Genomic DNA, 26,305 nt, shown 5'->3' on the forward strand with positions numbered 1-26,305 from the left:
TTTATGAATGCTAGCTTATTTCTACATGGTCCATCAGTTGCAGTGTTTCTTCAGTTTGCTGCTAGGTAATTTTCTGTTGTCTAACAATTACCAGGATGCCTGCTGCAGTCTGGGGAGTGAATGTGTATAGATGATACGACCGTTATCTAATTTAAGCTTAGTTGGAGACTGTAGAGTCTGTAGAAGGATAGTAGAATAAGGAATATTTTATTCAAATCAGCCAAGTTTACAGAAGGCTTTTTAGGTAGGAAAACTTTGTTCTGATGGAAACAAAAATAACCAAAACACCCCTGAAGAAAACACCTCACCCCCAAACCAAACAAAGCAAAAGAAACCAAAACCAAAAATCACACAGAAGAACCCTACTCTAATATAAACCTTTTCCTATGGCTAGTACCGTTTTATCTTGAGGAATGACAAGAGAACTATAAACCAAACCACAAAGTATACAGAGAGATTACTTCACACATCACTGAAGTATATCCTGTCTCTGGGGCAAAAAAATAACGGTGGTTTAAGAGCACACAATGATGCTGTACAGGAATTTCTTTTTGATACAGTTCCAGCTTCTAGATGTAATTTCCCACTATCAAGTTCAGTGATGGTGATGGAGCTAATGTTGCTGTGCCTATTTTAAATGTGCCAGAAGGCTCCAAAATATTCTCGTGATCTTGACTGTATCTTAAAACTGTAGGAGCCTCTCTTCAGGGGGAGTAATTTCTGTAGAATTCAATGGAACTAGGTGGATACAGATAAACTGAGGTCTGACCTGTGACATCTGTGTCAATATTGCAGGAGATAACTTTCTATCCCTATCACTGTCTAGGAGAATAATAACTTAAATAAGCAAGTGCTTAACTTGTGGTATTTTCTTTGCAGCAAGTAGTTCTTTCAACAGACTCATTTAGTTGTGAGATAAAAAAAGCACAAAGAATGTAGCTGTGTTCTTCGTGAGGTCAGGGATGTTGCACTGGGTAAAGATGTGGTATCTGATGGGCTTTGGGTAAGAATAAGAGGCTAGAGTTCTGCAGGATGCAGTCTGCATTTGATGTACAGTAATACAACCAGTAAAAGACAAAAAGCTATAAGAGAAAATAAAAAACCTGTCACGACCTTTAATAAAAAATGAATCCCACAAGAATTTTGGAATATTCATTTAATACATTCCATATGTCGTGACTATGACAAAACTTTTTGAGCCATGAGCTAGCATTCCTAAGTAATTCCCCAAATTGGACTAACTGGCAGGGATAATTTTTTTTATGTCAACGTAACTGTATTTATAATGTTTGACAAACTAACTGTAGTTTACTTCAGGCTGTTGTATCTGGTTTCTTATGGTATATTTCACGAGTTCACTTGATAGCTCTGTTGCAAAGAACTAGCCAAATCTAATTTACATACTAGAGGCTCTGTGGTCAACTGGAATTCTGTCTTTGCCTTGTAATTTTGTGAACCTGGACTCACATGTGGCGAGAGTTCAATAGAATAATGTATTTGGTGGTCTCAATTACCAGCATGTCACCAGAAGAAATTTGTCCATATTAGACAAACTACCCAGATTTGATGGAGCCCAGGCCAATTCAAATCCTCTGATCCAGAGAAGTCAAATAGTGGAGGAAAATGGCACGAGTTCAAACTAGATTAGCTCCGCTCTGGGTATCTAATGTTCACAAGTGGTACTTGTATAGCAGATTCTGTTGCTTCACTGACCTTAAATATGTTATGAGGGTAATATTTTTGTAAGAATGGACAGCTGTTGGAATGGCTTAGTATGCATATCACATGGATACTTTTCCCATCTTCTAAATTTCTTGAATGTCCATATCTGTAGCTTCTTCTATTGTATTTTCTAAGATGTTTACAGAGCAACATCCTGCCCATGGCAAAGTAGGTTTTTCTTAGTACTGCATCAAGACATAATTGCTCTACACCAAATAGAAATGAATGACTTTCTTGAAGGTCTGTTGTTTAGACTTCTTGAAGGACTGTCTTCAATTTTCTCAGTGACTGTAGAGCACATATCCTCCTGTGATAGCAGAGCCTGTAGCTTTCTACCCCTACTACCACCCTTCTTTTTTGAGAGTATGTAAACTAGATTAAAGTCAGCCTCTGGAGGTCATCTTGTCTTGTTTCCTGCTTGAGATTGTCCTATTCAAAGTAAGATTCAGATAAGCAGACACTCACTAAGGTTGTGAAAGCTCCCAAGAATGGAAATTCCTCAGCCTCTGGGCGACTGTTCCAGTGTTAACCATGCTTATTTTGAGCAATTTTTATGTCTAATTGGAATTTTCCTTTGTGACTTTTACTTTTAGTCCTTTGATTGTATGACTATAATGGAGTTTTCTTCTGTTTCTTAGCGGACAATTTCTCCCTGTTCTTTTTCATCTCCTTGTACTCCCAATCCTCCTAAACCAGTGCTTACCAAGTCTTCTGGATTTGACCTCACAGTTTCTATTGTCAAATTTTCTGATGGACAGATATGATCTTTATGAAAGAAAAAAAATAGAAAACCCAAATTTGCTTTTTTTTTTTTTTTTAATCTTTTCAAAGGATTTCTTTAGATAAAGGAAGCAAATTTCAAATTTTGTGCCTGCCCCTCATCAAAATTACTCAAGAAGTAGAGAAGTGGACTAGACAAGTAGTTCCAAGGAAAAGTAAAATTGAGCCAAACTTATCTGCTGGACAGATCCAAGTAAAGAGGCAGTTGCTCCCCGTTAGAGGTGAAAGGGAGTGTGGAATCAATATTTCATTTGTAAGTGAGAATCTTATGATGAAAACTTTTGCTTTAGAAAGACAGTAGACATGGAGTCTGACTGGACGTTCTTTGATACATTCAGGGTAAATCCTAATTTGAAATGCAATTAAAAGTTATTCATACTTAAACATAATCATAACAAAAATGTAGAAAGTTGCGATATTTTTTAATATTGCTATGTAAACTGAAAAAGAGGAGAGGTTTTTTTCCCATTTACATAATCATTAATATACTCAAACACAGAATCATATTATGAGATCATCAGCAGATTATCATGTGAAGAGATTCTGTGAAACACCCTGAAAGAAACACTTTCCTCTTCCAAAGTGTTATTATTTAAGACCAAATGACAGTGTGGGGCCTTAGTGGATTTGGATACCAGTGCACTTTGATCCCAGATACTTGCAATTTTACAATTTACACAACTTCTCCCTGTTTCTGGGAGTATGTAGTGCAGTCCAGAAGAGAAGCAAGGCAGCTCAGCATAGTGGCTCCCTTCACAACCTCCCTGTCATGAGGGTAGAGGCTGTGGCCTGTGGGCAAAGTCAGGTGAGTACGTGTAGCTGTTTCAACAGCACTACATATTATCCTTGTGCAGGGCCATGGGGACTCTCCATTTGTCCTCTATCTACAGACATTGGTGAGATGGTCCTGCTGTAAGGCTGTAGGGTTCCTTCCGTAGAGACATTCTGGAGAGCACCAGGGAACTTGGGACATAGAAGTATTCCTGTACATTCTTAGTGAGAAGATTGGGTAGAGGATACCTCACTGCTGGTCAGTCTGCACAAACTGTGCTCTAATTCCTGAATTACTGTCATCATTGATAGCACTCATAAGTTTTCTTGTTCCTGAGACTTCCGGACATGTTTGAACTTCTTGACAATCAACAAACTATTTGCATAATTTGGCTGTTTCATTGGGCATATCAAACCTGTTTGGTGGTTTGAGACAGGTGATCGATCTACTTTTATTACAGCAAATGTTGGTTAGATTTCTCATACTTACGAGAAGAGCTATGCTATCTGTGCTTATGGTGATCTAACTGCTACATAAGGTCATTGTGTTCATTAGCTGACAGAGTTTGGGTGCAGTCTCAGATTGACATGATTGTTATTTTCTGTAGAAGGATAAGGCTATATGTACTACTAATATTTCCCATACTAGCATTTCTAAATGCCATAGAGCTTGAAATTGTTTCTGTCTCTTGTTGGACAGGACAGAATCCTATGTTTTGATGAAAATGAGTGGACGTCACCTATTCACAAAATGCTTGCTGTACGGAACAGCTCTCATCTTAGGAATATCAAAAGGGAAAAGAAGGTGAATAATAAATGAAGTTATATGAAAAATATTTTAGTTAAAAGGAAGTTTATTTATTCCAATAAATAAACGAACAAAAAAAATCCCAGCGAACAACCCAAAAGGCAAACCCACTTGCAGGCCAAACTGAAAACGTTGAAAATTGCAGAAGAGTCCCCAAGCAGAGATTGGAGCCCTGCAGTAGTGGCCTCACTGTGGTAAACTAAATCATCTGTACAAGCTGGTTCCAATAAACCATTCAACGTGATAAAGGGGTGCTATTATATTACAAAGCCCAGAAGGCTCTGGTACTTCCACTGTCATGAACCAAATAGGTTAAAAGTATTTTAATGCAACTGGCATAGCTTTCTACAGTGAAAACAGAGCTACAGGCAGAAAATATCCCTTTATTAACGTATACAGTAGGTCACCAGGACAAATTAGAAGAAAGTAATCTGGTTTGTTCCAATCATTCAATGCTGTGAAAACAGTTTAAGAAACTATGTAAAAGCAACTGGGAAGCAAATAAGTTTTATAAGGAGTCTTGTAATAAAAAGTTTCTCCTGAAAAATGAATTGCGTGTTTTAGTTGAAGGGGAACTCTCAAGACGCAGTCATGTTTTCTACCCGAGGGAAAGTTAACCCAGAATCTGCCTCTGAAGGGAAAACTCTTTGCCACCTTGCAGTTATTGTTTTATTCTTTCCTTCCTGGCTTCAGTACCAGTGGTGTGAGAGAAGAGAGAGACAGTTGCCTGTGAACAATAAATCCCATTTTGAAACATCCGCTGTTCTCGGAGTTTGTATTGCCTCTGTGGTCATTTGACATTCAGTAAAAAAAGGGATAAAGACAAAACAAAGTCTGTGAGCCAAATGCCAGAATCCTTACTCACGCTCCGTTCCCTGCTTGTTGATGAAAAACGTGCGAGAATGGGCAGAAAGGGAGAGGAAAATGCTGAGCATTTTCAGTTCTTCAATTTCCTGAGTTCTCTGTTCAGAATGCTTTTTTGAATCCCAGGAACTTCAGACCTCAAACTTTCTAGTGCGTATTTTAGGGGATCTGAAGATATCCATCAAATGTACATGACAGCGTTTGAGGATAGCCTTGTGGCAACACAGACCTTCTGAAGCTGACTGATTGTGTGTGGTGTACATGCAAGGGAACTGCTGGGCTGCTAGAGTTTCTTGGGAGCACAGCTCCAGTGGAGGGGGGGGGGATGTGGGTTCTTTAAAGTTAAAGGACCGGCAGTGCATGATCCTTTAAACTGCAGACGTGTAGACTATCTCTCAGTCTACACAGGCAAAAATCCCAGTGGGCCAAAACCCTTGAATCTTTCATTGTTTTATCTTGACAGCCATTTATGCAAACCTAAATGGACTGGTAGAGGGAATGAGTTGTGTAGACAGGTGTCTTAGCCGCATCAGTTGATGAGGGGAGGACAAGCTCCACTTGCCAGTAAAGCCTTCTGGATTTTCTATATGCCGGCTGGCAAAGTTGCTCTAAAGTTGCTCTAATTTGGAGAATGCTCTAAAGAAAGGTTGTAAATAAAATGGAGGGAAAATGCTCTTTTGAGTCAGTCTTACCTGTGCAAAGGAGAGCCCTCAGTTTCTGTAAGCCTGTTGTAAGGGCAGCCAACTTTGTGTGGCAGTTCAAATTCTTGGCAGGTGTGAACAGGTGTGTCTCCTCTGAAAGTCCATACTGTCTTGTCTGTGGCTGTGTTGGCTGAGGATCTAGCCTGGAGATGTCATTAGGTTTGACAAGGAGTACCTGCGGTTTAGGTCAGATCTGCAGCAGATTAAAATCAGTGCAGCTGAGCCAATCTCTAAGGAGCCACTCCAACAGACATAGGCTGCACAGGGAGCTCTCTGTTTTCACTCTGATTCATAGTATCAGAGACCACATTCAGCCATCACCAGCCTCCACTGCAAATCTCCCAGAGTAATTATGGCAATTAGTTATTTTATGAATAACATGAGGAAAATCTGACGTACTGTGAGCTATCTCTCCCATCCTTCCTTTCCCGCAGATCCTTAATCCTGCAGTATTTGAAAAAGAAAAATAAATTTAAATATTAAGTAAAACTTCTTGTCACAACAAATGCGGAATAAAAAAAAAATGATTTGAAATACTCTGTATCATTTATGATGTAATCTCCTGGCAATAGAAAGCTGGCAATACACTACAGTCATGCTTTCAATTACATTACTAAGTAATCACACATTAAAGTCTAATGGCAAATGATTCTTTATTCCCAGGGAGCCCTGTCCAATTGTTTTCTAAATTGGTTTCAGGAATAAGGATGCAAGCATGACTGCAAAAATATTATTTATGGTTTGGAAGTCATCTTTTCTATCCTTTTTTTTCCCCTATGTGCTTTCTGGAAGATATTTCAGAGCGTAGTTTATTATTTCTAGATTCATGTTTTCATTTGACAGTTAAGAAACACTTAAACCTCATGATAAACTCGGTTGGATTGATGGATAGAGTTGTCAGATTTCTACTGCCACCAAATCTGTTGTTTATCCCATAGGAAATTATTCTCTGAGGAAAAACCTCTGCTTGAATTCAGTACTTTTGCCTTTCCACACGCACTTGCATCCTCCTTTCTCAGTGCCTGCAGCACCTGGTATACAGTGAAAAGAATGTACAGGTTTTGTATCTTGACAATCCTGGAGTCTTCAGTTGTGACAAAATATAGGACTTGATCCTTTTCTTTATAAAAGAAATCAAAAAAAGAAGTAAATGAATTCCCTGAATAGCAGAGAGTCTTGAGATTCAAGATAATTCTTGAAGTTTTTGGAAGGTAAGGATTCAAATCATGGAGGAAATTTGTGATAAATTTTTGAAGTTTTCTTTTAAAACTTTAAAAAACAAAAAACCCTAAAAACTTTTCATTTTCTTTTGTGTGTTGGGAAAGTATATTTATACTGCTGAAATTTTTTCAGCATCTCTGTTTTTAAATATCTTAGCTGCCTTTAGCCTCTTGATAGTGCTTAATGAAGCGGATTTATTAATTCAAGTGCATTTTTTGCATAATACAGAAAGAAAAAAAAACCCTTGAAGTCAGAAAGTCTAATTAACCAATCCACTACATCTTAAGTTTTTCAAAGCCTTATTATACCTCTTGAGGTTATTATTGTTCTTGGGTGCTACTCAGGGACAGGGAAGGAAGAAATGCTTGTGTGAAAAGAATATGCTTTGAAAAGGTCATGAAAAAAATTGTAGGGTTCACCGAAGCAGTAAACACCATGAGCATAAGCCATCCATCTGACTTCTTTTTTTCCCAATCATAGAACCTAAGTCCTTGAAAATCTAGGTTCTCTGCGCTGCCCAAATCTAATTCTGTCTGCTTTCCTCACTCCTAATTGTGGCAAAATAAATAAATAAATGGTGTGTGGTTTCTTCAGTTAAACAACATTTTTGCTATTATAATGTATGTACGTGTGTGTAGGTCTGTACATAGAGAGAAGTGAAGATTCAGAACTTATTTGTTACTTACACAAAAAGCGTCTTCAGAAAGACAAAACTGTTGCTGGGTTAGAATCCATGGAGTAGATTTACACAGGATTGTTATGTTTGTTTTGACTACTGCTACTGCTAGGATTCCTGCGTCCTGTCCTCTGTGTGCTTTCCATACTGCATGATATGTTGTGTGTGATGTGGAGATGTTATGAAACTGATTCTTCTGTTTTGTTCTTCCTCTCCCTCCACACCAAGTGTGTCGGCTGGTGGTATAACGCTGCTACCGGATACACAGACCCAGCAGGAGTCCATTGTGAGTACTGCCAAGCTGCTCCAGAGCCCAGTATGAGCCTTGGAAGGTTTGATGAATTCTAAATGTTAATTAAGTCAGATGGCTAGTTTTAGTTAAGACCATAAGTGGGTCTGATCCCTGTGAGAGTTTGCTATAGTGAAAATGCAAGTACTAGAAATTACATTACCGTAATGACTTTTACACGATCTATATGCTGAGACTGGTAACTGAGCTAGTAAAGGAGGTTGCTAGCTGTGTAGGAAGTATATTATGAAGACAAAATCAGTCCATAATAAAGACCATGTTCAACACAGGGGTCAAATTCAAAGCAGTGGTTTATGGTAGGTGGGACTGGACCTGGCTGTTGGATGGCAGGGCAGACCACCTCTGCTTTGACGAGAGGAGGGTTCGTCTTGGTAGTGTTCTTAATGATACTACCTGAAGACTGGGAAGAACTCATTTTTCAAAAGGGACTTGGCACTGCTTCTTGAGTCCTCAAGTATGAGAATAGTATGTGTTGTATAAGAAAGCTATTTGGGACCTACACCAGGGCAGAACTGGCCTTACTTCCTCCCTGCTGGAGATGACTTGCCTCCATGCTGTGAGCTGCACAGTAGGGACTTTGAATGAGACCCCTATCCAAGCCTTTGATTCAAGTCTGGATTAAGGTTGACAGACCTAAGTGGGATTGTGATTTGGTATGAGTAAATGTTCTGAATTACTCCTGCATTGTTTACTGGTTTTGTTCTCAATGTAGAATTCGGAGATTTTTTTAATGTGGTGAAATGCTCAGAATTTTAAGTGTAATGTTATAAATACTGAAGTGAATAGGCATATGACTAGATTATCTTTAAAGGTTCCTTCCTGAAAAGATTCTATGATTCTATGATACAAATAATGTCATTGTTTCCTTCTCCCTACCTCAAGAGTGGTCTTGAGAGAATCTAACATTAAAATGTCTTGTATTCAACTGTCCTTAGGAAGCCTAGAGAATCTGTTTCTTACATTTATCACTCACTTGTTGAGCTTTAACAGAATTAACTAAGGACAAACACTAAACATACAAGGATGAGGCTTGTAAAAATAGCAATTACTAGAAGTGCACTTTAAAGAAATATTTTTCTTGTGAGACTTTAACTGCATCTGCCTCTTCTAGTTAAATTAAAAGCAACAACAAAAAACAACTCTGAACGTAATTTGCTGACGTGTAGTTTGTACTACAAATGTTCAGGAAATAATTAGAAAACTGTTCAAGTTCCCTGAGCATACATTGACATTGTCTTTCACCAAAGATTGTTGCAAACGGTCTGAAGTGGTTCTGGTACAGAGAATATGCAGTGTTGGAAAGGGAACAAGGAAGGTCCCTTCCTCTGAAATGTGGGTGACCCAAAAAGAAAAAAATGCACACAGAATGTCTTCATTTGTGCTGAGCAAGGTACTTCGTGCACCTGCCCATCTTAAGTACCTAATTCACCTCCTGTGAGAATGTGTATTAGTATCTAACCAAATCCAGGTTTCAGTGGCTTCTTAAAACTGCTTTTCCTGTCTACAACACAAATGTCAGTGAAACCCTGGAGTCTCCTGCCATTTACTGAAGACTATAAAGCTCTGCAACTTCCTTTTTTTTCCTTTTTTTTTATTTTTCAAATTAGGCTCAGCAAGTTTTAATGTTTGTATGATTAACATCAGCTTTTAAAACCTCTTTATTTTTCATTATTTTCTACAGTGCAATGAGCAAGGTGTAATCTAGTTTCAGTACAAAAGTAGTGTGATTAGATAGGAGAAGTGCACAGGTGGCTACATTTTGCATTTCAGTTCAGGTTAGTAGTTTAACCTCATTACTGTAGGAATTGCTTTGAGTCACAGAACTTTTGGGTGAGTTTGGAATACAGCGATGTTTTCATGTGTGATTGGAGAGTTTGAGTTTACAAGTCAATACCTGTCAATAATTTAGTCAGCATTTCTTCTTCCTGCCTAAGCAGGTCCTTATTCTTCGTGGTATACATTTGAAGCAGTAAGATTTCACTCTTTGGATTGTATTCAGAAATATTAAGACTTTTGTTTGGCTTCATTATACACACTTTTATTTTAACAAGCTTATTCTATTCTAACTTCTAAAATCATTTAAAGAAATATCAGTACAACAAATTAAGATGGAACACGTTCAGGATTTGAAATGATTTTCACTGTCATTATGGAATAAATTACTAATATTTTTCTTTCCAAGAAGGAATTTTGAGAGTGAAGTTGTAGCAAATTATTGAATTTGTGATCTTGGAATACAACTTTATAAAACGAGATATGACTTCAGTATCTTGTGGACTGGTCCCTGTATGCATCTTTTATTTTGGATTATAGGATTCTTCATTGTAATTATTGTGTGTGGTACTTGAGGTGAGATACTGTATGTTCAGTAATTTTGGATTTCAGCTCCATAAAGATTAACATCTATGACATTGAGAAATGGTAAAAGCCTCCAGGGATGTTTCAGATATAAGAAGGTGCAGTGAGCCTGTCTATATAACAGATCACACCTTGACTTAGAAGCTTATTCTGAAATCATTGCCACACAACGACACACACAACATCAGGGGAGGTCTTCAGATGAGATTATAAAGTCTAAGCAGTGTTCAGAATCATAAACGCATGATCCTCTTTCAACTGCAAACCCAATTATGGAATAAGAAAAAAATGTTTCTTTTAATTTAAGGGACAAGATTAAAGATAACAAAACGTTGATTCCATTTAATTTTTTTTCAAGGAATCAAGTAAGTTATTTTCATGGACTTGCAGTTTGAGTCTATGGATAGGGATCTAGTGGTGGACTCAGTTTCACTTGAAGCATAAGCTGTTACCACACATGGAGTGCTAACAACTTTTGTTGTTATAGTTAAATTCAGTGCAGTACTTCTTGCTCTGTATTTGTGTTCTCCAGATAGTAAGTTAAAAATATATATATATATTTAGCCCTTCTTTAGACAGAGGAACCTGAAAGATTGATGTTTTTAGTTGTTCACTTTAATTTTGGAGCTCAGAGACTGAGGGTGTGCATTCAGACTTTTGAGGTGAACTGAATTTTCTTGAAGTTACCCTTTTACAGCTGCAGTCAAAAATAAGTTCAATAAAAAGTGTGCAATATATATGTGCAAATACAGTGATGAAGAAATGACCTGGAATTGTATACTCAAAATGTAAAGGATAGCAAGGAATAGTTAGACAAGAAACAGTTCATCAGAGGGTCTGAAAGTGCTTCCTTGGTAGTGCTTAATGATTCCTAAAAACACCACTTATAATAAAGCTTCTTATTAAAAAATACATTGAAGAGCCTTTGTGACCATTTTAATTTATTCCTAAATTCAGTAAAATGTATTTCTTATTGCCAAACACATTCAAGCTAATGGTTAGTTGTAAGCATGTGCTAAAGTTATGTGGGCATGTAATTAATTTAAAGGTCCTTGCTTTAAAGAATTTGCCTTTCTGATTCAAGCTCTGCTGCCTGTGGAAACTCACAATACATTTTTATTCAACAATGAATCTCAAAGTCTCTGAAGTTCACCAGAAACATCTACTTTTTTTTTTTCCTTCCTTTTATTAGTGAGGACTTGCTCTTTTATTTAGGTTCTAATTCTGCCCTGTGCTTATATACTGCTCTAAATATGGAGTAACTTGAGTGTTACAGCATTAGATCATTCAGAAAATGATTAAGAAAAGGCTGTGCTGACTTCATAATATATACTATAGTTTTTTATTGACGTACATGAACTACATTAATTGATTAATTACTGTGTGTTTATACTTAGGGATTGAAGCAGTTATAATGCTTTTGTAGTAACCAATTCATTTTCTTGCTGACTATTTTCTTACTTTTTATAATAAAAGAAATACAAAGTAAAAACCAATGACTGTATATCCTGTGCATTAAGGTTGCCATTTGGTGCTCTAATTAAAAAATCCTGCCAATTAGTAACATAATTTCAACCAAAGTTTGCATGGAGACCACTAAAAAGGCATTGTCCTAAAGCCTGAAGGCAGAGATCGTGTTCAGAAACAATCCCTTTTCTTCATGAATGAGCATATTGTTCATTGTTTGGAAAGCTGACAAAAATACTTGTTGCTGACGTTTACATTTCTGTATGAAAATATTCAGCATGATTACATCCCACACAGACAGATCTCTCAGCATCCTCAAGTCCCAGTGTGTGCAATGGCCATTCTTGTATCGTGTGATGGGAGGAAAGGCGTCTGATTATATCGGGAGCACAGGAAAGCAAAGTGGTGGGACAGGAGGGGGACCTTCTTGTTGGACATACTCTGGTGATATGATAGAGCATTAGCTGTACTGGCTGGGAAAGCTGGAGTGAAAGGGTGTCTTGAGAGCAAGTTTCTGCTTTAAGGTATGGTTGGCCTAGCTGCTGTGCAGCACCTCTTTACTTGGGACTCTCGGCAGCCAATGGCATGACTGAAGGGTGACCAGTCATCAATGTCTGATGCACGGGGAGAAGATGAGCTGCTGTTCTGCTGATAAGCGAAATGCCATCATCTTGGAGAGGGCAAATGTATAAGTGTAGCTGATGTGATGTATTGTGCACATGCTTGTCAAGCCTGGGAACAACCTTCATTCATTTGCTCTTCATTCCTAAGCTTCTTGTTAAAACGCTTGGCATTCTGTTCCTTCCCAAAAAATAGCCTATGACCTGTTTATGCCGTGCTCTGATCAACTTTGTCTATGGTCTCTGTCCATTACTACACATGAGCTCTGTCCATGTTTTTACTACACATGAGCTTTGATGGTCTATTTAAACTCAGCTTTGGTCCTTCAGTTTCTGTCTGAGCTGTATTGCAGATGTACTTACTGCCAGATCAACTAATAGTTATTGCTGTGTCTGGCCAAGGGCACCGTTGATCTGGACTCTACCCACAAGCTGACTTCCCAGCTCAGTTTTGGACTAGTCTTGTAACTACAGAACTCCTGTGTGACCACTGGGCTGTGTCCAACACTCAGTAACATCACAGGACTTGATCCTGACCTGCAAGTTGGCCTACTGGTCAACTGACATTCATCATCACTTCAAATTTGATGATCTTTTGGTTGAACCTGGCCACCAACTCTGGGACTGCACTGCTTGCCTTGCCTGGGGGCAGCAGGACATGCGCTTCCTGATGAGGCGCTGACTTGCTGGTAGTGTTATCATCCTTTTCTTCTGGTCCTGTGTGTCTTAGGGAGCAGACAGTGCTCAGTGCTCTCTGATATTTTGATTGCAACTTCTCTTCAGCAGTCTCAGTTATGTGGATGAGACCTCAGGAAAGGTGCCACATAAAACAAAGCTGAAGTTTACTTTCTTCCCTGCAAGGTAGAGTTTGCACCAAGAGAATTAGGAAAAGCCATGCTACCAGGGTGGAGAAGAAAGTGCATTCATACCTCTTCTACAACTATAATTGTGTCTTTGGATGCAACATATACAACTATTACTTATTTCAGGTTTGAACACTTTGTTTCATCACCCATTGCTAGCTAGGAGCGTGTCTTGAAATGGATAGTCAGATTTTGAAAATCCATTTTTTAATCATTTCAATTCTTTCCACATGTCTTTGTGCACACAAAAGAAGAAAACAACCCAGTTGTATTTAAAGCTGGCTGAAAATCCGGCATAAATGGGTTGGCTTGAAGTGACTGCTGCTCTCATTTTGGATTTCATGAGGGTGTTTGGAACACAGGAAAATCAGGCTACAGATGTCTGAGTTGCTGTGAGTGCTCATGACAGAGGAAGCTAGATGTTTAAAGTGTTTCCAAAGGAATAAAAAGTCTCTGCAAGATGTGGACACTAAAGGATTTTTAACCACTATTTAGAAGCCTTGCCTGAAGTTGTCTATAGTTATGAAATAGTGACAAATCACTATTATTAGGTTTTTGTGAATACATCCTGTAAAATACTACAATGCCACTTTACATAATGGAACTGGAAGGTTTTTAAAATTCAGCTTCACACTGTTCCCACTGAAGTATATAAATATAAATTTTGTATCCTCATAGTGCTCAGATTGCATAGGGAATATTTGGAATTTCTCCCCTAGATCATATATTTATTTGTGCTTATATTGTAAGTCATCTGCAAAATTCTTTCAAAATAGAAAGTCTTCCCAAATGGCCTATCACAATCATACCTGTCGGTCTATGGTCTGTGGTGAAACTTTGTGTTAGATCCTAAAAGCACTGCAGAAAAGTAACTGTACTCATGATTGTAGCTATTTCATTAGAAGTCTACAGAAAAGAAGCAGAAGAATGTATTGAGCATTGCATTTAATAGAGTTAATTACTGTACAAAGGTTATTTAATATGTTAATCAAGTTTCAATCATGACAGAATGAACTAATCTTGCCATTACTCTGCCACTATAAAAGTGTAATTGAAATAGATTGGAAAAAATACGATAAATTCTTGTCAGTGTCTTAAAAACTATGAGCTCAGATGCACTGCAGTGCTGAGATGCGTATTTTAAAACAAGTTGTGTTTTGTTAAAGTAGATCTAATTTTGTTGATGCAAAATCCAAGAGCCACCCATTTGACTAAAACAAGTTCATACCAATTTCCTAGGGAAGAGAGTGCAGCCACGGTACCTGTAAGTGAACATGTTTGTCTTTCTGGCAATACCAATGAAGTCCAAACTCTTGGATAGCTTTAGCCAAATCTGTCAGAGTTCAGCAGTTATGAAATGGCCACAAGCTTCAGAAGAAAGACAGATCATCAGTTCCAGTAGCCATGCTGACAAAGTAGCCATGCTTGTTAGACCAAGGAATCTGCCAAAGTGAAAGGAATCTTCAATGTGTGGTCATGCACTTTGATGGTTCATTAGAGAATCCAACCATGAGTACTAATCCATAGGATTCCTGGCTCCATATGTTTCACTGTCATTTGTAGGAAAAAAAAAGTCTAAATCAGGGATGGTTGGTAGTATGGCTTGATAACCTTGATATGTCTGTTATCCAGACTAGAAGTTACCACAGATTACCACAGTGACAGGTCTTCAGCCACTGGTTGGGCAAATCCATGCAAGAATGTCTCATACCTGAGTTCCAGGCAGCATACAGACAGAATGTGAAACTCACTCGTCTATTAACTCTATTTTTTCCAAGCTGAGGGCTTGATCTTGTGATCTACTGCTAAAAAGATTAGTGTAGGTAAAAAGATACTACTTCAAAATTCAGCACTGCAGAAAAATCTCATTATGACATTTCTATTAGCAGGCTCTAAGAAGGAGCGCACTATAGGGAGGGTTGCAGTGTTGTACCTTAGCAAAAAAAAATATTTAGTGAGGCAGTATAAAATGTCATCCATTTCTCTACTGATTGCTTTTATTATGAGTTGTGGATTGAATTATTTTCTATATTGAGCTTTGTAACAAATCAATCAAACAATCGGAATCATTCATAGTGATAAGGTTAAAATAATTACTGATAAATCTTACAAAGCCCATTTTATAGGATACTTGACAAACTGAAAACAAGGATTTCTGAAATGTGGTCCAAGTTGATCTAATAGTAGCCAAAGGAAGCACCTGAGTCAAATTTGTTTCTGCTACAAGTAATGGTGCAAATGACAGGAATGTCATTCTTCTAATTAGAAGTCAGGAGGCTTTTGTCAGACCACTGTCGTAACACTCAGGGCCCCTGTGTCCTTGTTTCCTTTCCTTCCTGCTGTTCTGGCAGTCAGTGGATACAAACTGAGGAAGAGAGATGCCTCCAGGTGTCCTCTGTTCCCCTGCCATGGTGCTGAGCAGGCAGAGCAGGATCTGGTTGCAGTCTGGGCAAGTTATGTCCAGGTTTGCTTTAAAACAGAGCTGGCAAATGATGTTCTCTTTATACCAGTCATTTTGAGCCTGTTGTCCACGTGCCTTAAGGACTAAGGGTTACTCCTGAGGATCTTCATTTCCCATGCTGGAATCAGCACACCCTTGTAATGCTGTAGAGTTCTGCAGCATGAACATGTGTGTAACTGCTGGTTTCTACAGTGCAAAGAATTTGGTGAAGTTGTCAGTGAACAGGAATGCATGTTGCCCAAACACTTTCTGGAATGTTAACTGCAAAGGTTTCATTTGATGAATGATGTGGGGTTGTTTCAGATGCTCAGTGAAAGTAACAGGATATTGGGTTGCCCACCTAAAACACTGACAAAACAGTACTCATATTTTCTTATGTAAATTTCTTCCCCTCCTAAAACTGACAGAAGAATGAAAGCAAACCGATAAATTTAGTTGATGTTCTGTTGATTTTTCTGATAAAGTTATTTTCCTCCTAGAGATTTCAAAAATAACCCATAGTCTTATTTTCATTACAGTGTTCACTGATCATTTTCACTATAAATCTAATTAAAAGTGGATATAGATCACTTGTTAAATATTCAGTTTCCCAAAACATTGCTCTCTTTGAAAAGACAATAAAGCTTTGCTAAACTTAAAATATTTTTAACCTTTTCTTCCCCTGACACACACAGTATTGAAATGAAATTTTCATTTTAAAACTCTCTAACTGGTTTTTGAAGAATATAATAAAAAATGCAATGTTTGGTAAAATCTCATATGGAAGAAAAAATCCTATGTAGTTTTATTATTACTGGTGAGCCAGCTCCAAAAAAGAAGTATGAAAATTGTAATGTGTAACTCAAGTTGATTCATCGTTTAGAGCATTTGACTGAGAGCAAAGCACTTACCTATCTTGCTTATATAGTGTTCTTCATAAGCCTTTTGTATTTGTGTTCCATTTGCACACTCAGTTTCAAGATGGTGAAGCCTCCAAAACATTGCTATTATAAATGAAATGACTTCTCTACCCTCATTTTTTTTCCTATCAGTGCTTCTTATCAGTAATTCAAAATCACAGCTGATAGCCTCTGATATTGTATTAGTATGTCAAAAATTAAGAAGAAATACTGATTGGATCCTAGGGGTATAACCAGTAGAACTCATGGCAGTAATTTCTGAACTGAGGATTTAGGACTGGACTTTTATGGTAGAGGTTATAACTTTCAGACTTACATTTTAACATGTTTTCATGATTTCAAAGGGGGATAAATTCATGTGATATGTATGGTCTTCTTGCTTTGCTCTGGAGGATGTGCAATGGCTGTGAGTGCACCAGTGCTGTCCTAAAAGCTGACCTGGCACAGGAGTTGCTGTGACCAAGGATGCTATTTTGATGTGACCATTGAATTCCAGAACTTGTGAGGATGCAGCAATTATCACTGGGTAGATGTATGACTACTTAGAAAGACAAGGAAGAGAGATTTTAGAGTTACTAAGCCTTTTATCTTATTGATCAGCTGTGCTGACTGCACTCAGAAACAGGAAAAAAACATGCCCAGTAGGCCTCTGTAGTGGATCTAATAGAATACTCTAGGGATTTCCAGTCTTACTTGGAGTTGAAATTTGGCTAGCTTGATATTCTTAGAGACCAGCTCTGGAGGTGCTGAGTTCAGGAATCAATGTTAAGAAATTTGGAGTTGATAAGAATAGGGGCAATGTGGCTTCATGCATGGGTAGTTTTGGTGTCCCTGTGAGTAAGAAGACAGACTGAAATCAGCGAGACACCAACAGAGGATTTTTTAACTGAATATAAGTTAATTGCAAAGCCCCTAGCTCTTCAGAATTCTCACAGAGATATCACAGCTGAAGTTGGCTGAAGAATATTTTCCCTTAAGTTTGTCAGAATAATTTGATGGTCAGAATAATTTGATGTCTCTTTACCAGAGACATAGCAGTATTCTACGGTATTCACCCAAAGGGAAAGTATGATGTTAAAACATCCCTTTTCATGCAAACATGATTTAATTCAGTGTGGAATACATTCCTGTTTTCTGATCAGCCAAACAGAGTAGTGGGCCCTAAGTTTTTTCCCTGTAAACAGCTGCATGAAGGAAACTTTCCTCACACAAAGGTAAGGTCTGTTAGCATCTTGAAAGCCAAACTCTATTCAGAAGTTATGGCTAGTTCTTCACTGCGAATTCAAATACTATCTGTAAGTGCTCAGCCTTCAATTCTGCAAAAGTCAAGAAAACGACCTTGACAGTGACACCATGGAAGATGTTCTGATTTTTATTTTTTTAATGCCTTGATTCACGTTTCACTAATGGCTTGATTCATGTGCTGGCTCAGAAGTGAGCATCCCTGTACCTCTGAACTTCAGAACACACCACTGACTGCAGAGGGCGATAGGATCAAGCAGGTTTTGAGTGCTATTAGTAAGTCGTGTTGAGGGAAGGACAACGTGGCAGCAGTTGTAGCCTGCTGAAAGTTAAGGTAGCCCACGTGGAACTGGCAGCTGTCCAAACGATCTGATCCCATTAAACCAGCAACTTGTGACACCGTCGTTAGGGACGTGGGGAATAAGTGAAATGGATGGCCGCTGTGCAACTGCAGATCAATAACAGTCTTTAGAAAGTAAATACAGTCTGCAATCGTGTTTGACAATAAGTGGAAATGATTCTTTGGAAAGCGTCTATTTACTAAACCCCGTGTGAACCGTCAGACCCCATTAGGGCCAGATATAAGGCAGGGTGCTTTGCTATCCCAGTTATAGACACCGTCAGCAGGCTTGAGTTCCATCATTAACACCACTAAGCAAAAACCTCTGGCCAGCTGCTCAGAGATAATTGTCTCTTTTCTGGATACTATTGGAAGATTTTACTCCTTTCCAAAAAACAATGGTAACTTTGTTTTGCTTTTTTTTTTTTTTTTTTTTTTAATTATTTATTTTAAAACATGAATTCAAACAACATGAGTTACTTCTTTATGAACCGCATATATGGGGTTGCACGGAACGTGTGTCCAGCTTGTCTTTGATCGAATATACAGCCATCAGTCCTCATTAACAGGAGACCCAAACCCATCCTTCCTGTCAGAGCAGGGTTGCTTCGTGCTCTTCCCTCTGCGGAGCTGGAGGCGGCCGGAGCGCCAGTAGATGGCAGTGTGAGAGTGCGGATCGAGCCCTCGGACCCGCTGCGCCCGAAACGAGCCAAATAAAAATGGCTTTTTTGACTTGGAAGCATTTATTAAGTGAGCCCTTAGCCATGGGATTGTCAGGAAGCCAGGTCCCAGCTCTTGAAAGATCCAGCAAACCACAGGTGCTGCTCTGCAAGTGCATTCTCTGAAACAAGACTGAAACCCTCTCAGAGGAGAGGGGGGAAAAAAAAAAAAAGAACATATGTATGCTATTCATTTATTCAGAGCCACGCAATCTGCCAATCATCCTTTACATCACTCAGTGCCTCGGGAAAAGCTGCTCAGAAACAATCTTCGTTACTCAAGAGAACTGGGCTTGTGCTTTTGTGCCACTTGGAGAAAGCGTGAAACATTTTTTTTTTCCTTATGAAACTCAGCATGCATAAATCATTTAGGAGAAGATCATTTGAAACCTCTGACCCTTGCCAATTCAGACCAACCCCAGCTAACCCCTTCCCTTACCTCTTCACTTTCCCCTCTCATAAATAAGTTAAAATAAAATCAAGAAGAGGGAAAGGGAAGAAATCTGAAATGATGGCACAAGAATCAGAGAAGAATAATTTACCTCAGCTGTTTTGTGGTGCCATTTGGCTGCAGAGATGCTGTGTGAGTAATGTGTCTTGAACAGAATCAGCAAGAGAAATAAATAATAATATATTTTATTTTTAACTAACAGTGGCATTTAACAAAAGCTTTAACTGAAATTACACGGTCAGCGGTGAAAAAGGCCAGAGATGTAAGATCTTGCTTATCTGGCCAGAGATGTAAGATCCCACCACTCTGGAAGAGATCCAAAGCCCCACGTGCTGGGGTGCCAGTGGGCACGTGGATTTGTGGTAAGATCCACACCTTGGGAAAGCAGGGCAGTGTACTGAGTGCCAGCTCAGCACAGTGAGTCATGAACACCATTTGGATTTATTTTTAATAGGGGGCTGGGTGAAGGTGGTTAAAGGATGATATAGAGACCCATACAAATGAAGCTATTTACAACCCCACTAGAAGGAGATCTATTGATTCTACAGTGTCCAAGAGCTATGCTACCTATTTTGTATTATCACATATTGACATCCTATATGGTAGTTTGCTTTAAAAATGCCGTTGCTTATATCTAGGGTGGGGTATATTTTCATCCAATTACTCAAGTAATTAGATTCATAGCTACTCTTATGCTATGCCTTTCATGCTTCAGTGATCTTTATTCTCCAGCTCAATACATATTGAGCTGGGACAGCTGCCTTTCAACTTGGCTTACCTAAAAGCCTCTCTAGCCCTTAATTTCAAATTATCTAATCTTAGGAAAAAAGGTAAGTATTATTTAATTAGTTGTGATACAGAATTTTCTCCTTTATATTTCTTTGCAAACAGACACCCCATGACACTTTGCACTCCTTCTAGCTCCAAACAATTGCTGTCTTCTCTTCCCAGTGGGAAATATGACTGGACCTGCACAGGTCAGTTAGACTTTTCCTCAGGCCCAGCTTAGAATCGCATATTCAAATTGCTAACACCTCAAACTGTCTTTGTTGGGCCTCCTGACACTTCTGTGAGCTCCTACTCATGTTGTGGATTTGTTTTTTTGTGAAGACTTTAACACCTGCTAATGGGTTTGTAACAAACCCACTATAGTGTAGGGAGGGCCAGGATTATACCATACTTTAGTATAGGGAGGGCCAGGGTTTATACTGTGGTGCTTGGCAGACGGGTCCCTAATAAACTCTCTCCCAATGAATCTTCCCAGCTCATACGTTTTGAAATGCCAAGTTTTCACTGAACAACTATTGCAGGAATTGGGAGAATTAAATAATGTCTTTGGATAGCTTCAGAGACAAATGCAGGGTCTTGGAGTCATTAGAAGTAGACCGGAAAGTCTAGTGGATTATGGAAGAATAATCTGGAGTTTGAGGATTAGCATCATTCCCAATTTAAAATAAATAATAGTAAAAACGCTATTGTGGGTGGGATGGAGGGCATGCTGGAGGAAGAATAATTACTTTTAAATGATAAATTTCCTTAATCAATAGTTTTCACTATTCATAAGTACTTATTGTTTTGTTTTTTTTTTTTGTCTGGAATATTTTACTTCTACCCTTGCTAGGGATAGTCTGCACAGGAGGTTCTTAACCAGCAGCCAAAATATGGGCTCACATGTTTTTTTAAGGTTAGTTATACATCTGTTTTGGGTAAAATTGTTGCAGGAATGGAATTTGACCTATAGTGCTGGGCTTTTTGTGTGATTTGTTTGGGCTGTGCTTATAAATTGTTTGGTTTTGTTTATGTTCATCTGTGTAAATTCTAAAAGGAAAAGTCACCTGAATCATCGTAGTTGTGTGCTTTTCTGCCTGCTGGATGAAATCCGAAAATGAGAGAGAAAAAAAAGTTATTTGATCATGGCCGTGAAGGAGACAAAAGCACTCCGATTCAGGGTATGGAAAGTTTCTTATTCCTTCTAGTGATGGGCTAGTCTCCAAAAACCTGTGAAGTGTTCAGTTTGAATAAACAATCAAAGATCTGGATGTTTATCTGAAGCTTTTGTACAGCCCTTTCGGGTGGAAATAGCTCTGGGAGGCTTGAGAGAATGAGCTCATTGTGCTCTTTGCATTTGGTGTGGTCAGAAGCACCCACAAGCACAGTCGTTCTTCCAGTCACTTGGCATTTCAGCTTCCTGTTCTGGTCCCACATCAAGGTGTATGATACCGAGGCAGAAGAAACGGTCATAAAGAGACGCTATGAAGACAGAAGCTATAGACTTGCATAGAAGTTCTTTTTCTACTTTCCCTATATCACAAGATCCATCTTCAAAATCATGTCTACAAAGAGTCTATGCACAAACAGATTTTTTCTCTCTGCCAGGGGAGTTAAACTAACCGAGTCAGAACTTCAGTGATAGATGCTTCCATGATTTTAATCTCTTTGTTTGTTTGTTTCTACTAGTGTTTCTTCTTCTACTCAGTCCCAGCTTCGCTGGTGATAAAGGCAAAGGATTTTTTGAGTCTTTAAAATTCATTCATTTCATTGCTGGACGGGGACATTTGGGAAGATTATTGTTTAATCTCAGATCATTTGATGACTCCTGCTTCTGGTCTTGTTTTAAGGTGAAGCAAAAACTGCTGAAAAATCTACCTCCTCTCCCATGGATTAGATCGTCTAACCCAGATGATCTAATGATCCATGATGTAAGATTTGCTTGCCACCTGACTTTGTTTGACTACTCAGAGGTTGTGCCTTTCCTCTGAACTCCAAAGCTCCAACTGTGAGCAGAGAGGTGCTTGAAAAGAACTCTTTTGGTCTGATGTGAAAAGCTGGGTGATGCAAATCCTCACATCCACAGATGGAAAACCCATTCCAGGTATAGTGGAAGGGTTGTGGGATAAGTTGCTACGGAAGGATTTTTAAATTTGCTTAAGCAGAGTGAGCACGTTACAGATCTGGTCAGAAGTTCCTAATGGCAGGAAGTTTTGGAGTTAGCACAGCTCTGTAAATCAATCCTGTGCATACAAGCCTCTTTGAATTATCCCTCACTAAAGCAGTCCGTGCTGACATATATATATTTTTACCATGAAAAGCAGCTTGTAGATATTACAGGATAGTTCACAATTTAAATTTAGAGCAGTGAACACTAGTCAACACTACAGGTCATAGCATAGCCAGCCTGTTTCAAATCATTTTGGAATATCAGTGAAAATCTATTTGGCATTTGTTCATTACCCTTGTTAAGCCAAAGCAGCTTATTCATTGTTTTCTTTAATGCCATCTGTTTGCTTTATGAGAAGTGATTCAAGGAAGTTTTTGTCTAATTCAAAACAAACAGTTTACTTACACACTGGTTGTCTGAGCTTCATTTGTCCAGAGGAGTCTGCACATATCAGGTGTTGCAAGAGTGGATGTGATTTTCAGTGCCAAGCAGAAGAAGAAAAGGCGGGAGACATTTTCTAGTGAGCGATGGCTGTTGACAGCTTTTCATCTCCAGACTGTTGCAAAGGTCTGACTGAAAATCAGAGTAGTTGTGCGATACACTTAGGTGGTATGCTGTTGGTTACTTACCCCTAGGCTCCCCTGTAATTGTCAGAAAAACACATGCTAGCATAGCGGGTAACTGAGAGCACTAGGGGACAGTGGAGAAGAGTTTCTAGAAAGAGTGTTTTTACCGAGTGCTTTCTGCACATGTGTATAATGCAGAGATGTACCTATATGTGCACTGCGTAGCTCACGTTTGCTTCTCAAGGCTTGCATCTGTGGAAAGGTTAAAGTCCAGGTAAACTCAGACTTCAAACTACAAAGCACACGGTCTTTAGATTGCAAGAGAGGACATACAATCTTTTGCTTGACTGTTCTGAAAATGCATAATCCAGTATTATTATTGACTGCTTCATATCCACCTTCAAGGGTCCACGAGCCACCCAGGAACCGTGTTTCTGGGCTGGTGCCTGGAGCCTTGTATGTGTTGGCTGTTACAATAAAAAGATGTGCTAAAAAAAGATGAAATTGTGTTCAAAGAACGTTTAGATGTTGTAGTGAGGGACATGGTTTAGTGAGAAATATTGGTGATAGGTGGACAGTTGGACTGGACGATCTTGTAGGTCTTTTCCAACCTTGGTTGGAAATGATTCTGTGATTATTCCTATTCCCCTGTGAATCAGGATTAAATTATCCTGTTAAATTTGAGGACATTATGGTGGGAAGAAGGAATACAGTGATTTCTGCTGCTGTAGGCACAGATAACCAAAGGATTCAAGATGCTCCACAGAAAGGCAAGCTTAAGTATTGAACAATGTTGCAATAATTTCTAATCCAAAATTTCAAGACTGGTCATTCGTTAGGGCAGAAAGAATAAAATAACTCATTTTTTAAAATGCTTCTATTGACAGTGCTTATAATATCATTAAGAAAGCTGTTACAATTTAGAAGCTGGTTTACAGTCTTAAAGAAATTGTAGAAGCATCTTTTTAGCATGTGTATCAATATATGCCTCAGTCCACAACCCACACGACATCTGTGATGCTGCTGGCACTGAAGGAGTGATTTGATGTTCTCTTGTGCATCTGCATGCAGGTTTCCAGGTCTCTATCAGGTAATTCCTCTCTGCTTTCTGTTAGAAAAGAGGAGCATGTGATTGTGACCTTTGTGCTAACCAATACTCAACTAAATCTGGCAATGATTATAGTTATAACTGTAACTAAAGATCTATATAGTCAAATTTATCAATGTTTCTAGAGTGAGATCTGTAAGATAATACTACATCTGAAAGCACCGTAAAAGATGCTTGCTGTAATCACTGTCTGACCATCCTAGCATTTAACATGTTTGGGCTTTGAAACATCTGTGTATTCCATAAGATACCTGTTCCAGTACTCAGAGATTAAAGTCTTCTACAGATAAGGGTTATGTAGCATAAACAGTAACAAGACCACTTCTAACCCTTCTAACCACTTCTTCAAGACCACTTCTAATTGCGTCTTTTTAGATGCAATCAAAAATGCGTAAAAGGATATTAATGAAATCCTAATTGTTCTAATTATTCAGCACTGACATTTTGTTTGCTATTTTTTAATGCCAAATCCAATTGTATTTATGATTTGATAAGACCGTTCATAGATGTTTCATGGAATAATGGAAAAGAAGGCTGAGAAGTAGGATCAAGAAGTAGAATAAACTTTTTTTTTTTTTTTTCTGTTCTTGACAAATATATTTCCAGTATCCTAATGAGAACCTCCAACTGTAGATTCCTTAATCCAGCTAGACAATTTGTTTTGTGGCTTAACTGTCCCTGCCAAAGTGCATAAGTTGAACAAATTCTTCCCTTCCTCTTTGCAAAATTCTTTATTTCTTTCCACCTTAAAGGTAAAAAATACATTTTTTTAGTAAATTCTAGGCATTTGTTGTGCAACTTTCTGTTAGATAAAAGCTCACCATAACAACTCTATTGCGTTTCGCTCCGTTATGTTATCCCCAGTGTTTATAGTATGGCTATCTCCTCTTCATATATTTTTTTCATTGCTGCCTTTTTCAGTCTGTGATCAGTCTGATCCACTGTCAGTTACCGCAGTGGTTTTGCTCACAGTTCCATTCTAAACTGCCATAATACCATATTCCCAGGACATCAATAAATCTGATATATTTTGACTATTTATCTTGCAGGCAATAAACATCTGTTTACAAAGTGCGTTTCGTGAATTCACTCAAATTACATTTGGGCTGCTGCAATCCTGGAAAAAAAAGACGCTAAAGGTTTGATGCAGGAGAACATTGTATTTAACTTCAGGGGAGAGCTAAACTTGTGATTCTGTCATCAAAGGTGAAACAGCAAAGCCCTATTTCTTGCTAACGTTAAACCATTTATTCTTATTTAGCTGTCATTTTTATTACAGGCATTCAGTCTGATGCTCATGACAAAAAAGTTGAGGCATGCTTCAAAATGAATTCATTGCATACCTAGTATAGAAAACTGTACTTTATGGATGGTAGCTGGAGGTGGCTTGTAGTTTACCAGTTATTATAAATTATTGAAAAAAAATATGTAAAATTGATATTCAGAGCTGATAGTTTTTATTGGAACATTTCTTGCATCTGTGTTTTATTCGTGGTTTTAGGCATGTTAATGGACCTAAGCAGATGGAACTTAGTATCTCACTGGACCCAACAGCTCTTCATCTACGCTTGATCTGTCAAATGGTTATTTATGGAATTGTTTTTTATTTAAATATTCATTTTTAGTTGGGAGCTCACTTTTGTGAGGATAGTGTGATGAAAAACTACTTGTTGCTGTCTGATTATGTGGTAATTCTTATACACAAAAAGGTTAGTTCTGAAGCAATTCGTGTAAATAGGACTTTTTCAAGTGAATGCCCCAGATAAATGAGAAGCCAAATCTCTGAACCTTCCTGAAGACTCAGCATAAGTTCCACCCTTTCTTGCACTCTTCAAAAGCAGGAGGGTGATGGCTGTTCCCATGTATTCCTAATTCTAATCTGCTTTGATCCTTCTGAAGATTTACCCTTAGATCTCTTGAATACACTCAGCTGTTTGGTTTCTTTTTGCCTGTCTACCAACCACAGACCTTCCGTTTCTTCAGATGAGCACCTGCAGTACCGTGTGGTCATGTACCTTTCCTAAGCTGTGTAAAGAAAATACAGATTGTTTACAAAGTGGACTTGAGCTGAGGCCATTTTTCACACTCATGGAGGCCATTGCTGATAGTGCCATCTTCCTGTTTGCCTCCTGTAATCTGCAGTCACAATAAGATTGTTGTTTTTTACACCCTCTGCATTGCATTTGTGATAAATCACAGAATGTCCCAAGTAGATGTCTAACCCTTAGACCTTATAGCAACAAGTGAATAAATTAAAGTCAAGTAACTTTACTGCACAGCAAAAACATGAGTGTCCAATGTGTTTTTGAACACTATGTACTTCTGCCAACCATCAGCTACCAAGGTCAGATGGTTTTTAAACCACAGACCTGCACTTAAAGCACTCAGTGATCCTTCTTTTATTTTAAACTTTGAACTTC

This window comes from Centrocercus urophasianus, unplaced genomic scaffold, assembly GCF_019232065.1.
Source record: "Centrocercus urophasianus isolate 14NV4802_14NV808 unplaced genomic scaffold, USGS_Curo_1.0 seq_11, whole genome shotgun sequence".
Classification (NCBI taxonomy): domain Eukaryota; kingdom Metazoa; phylum Chordata; class Aves; order Galliformes; family Phasianidae; genus Centrocercus; species Centrocercus urophasianus.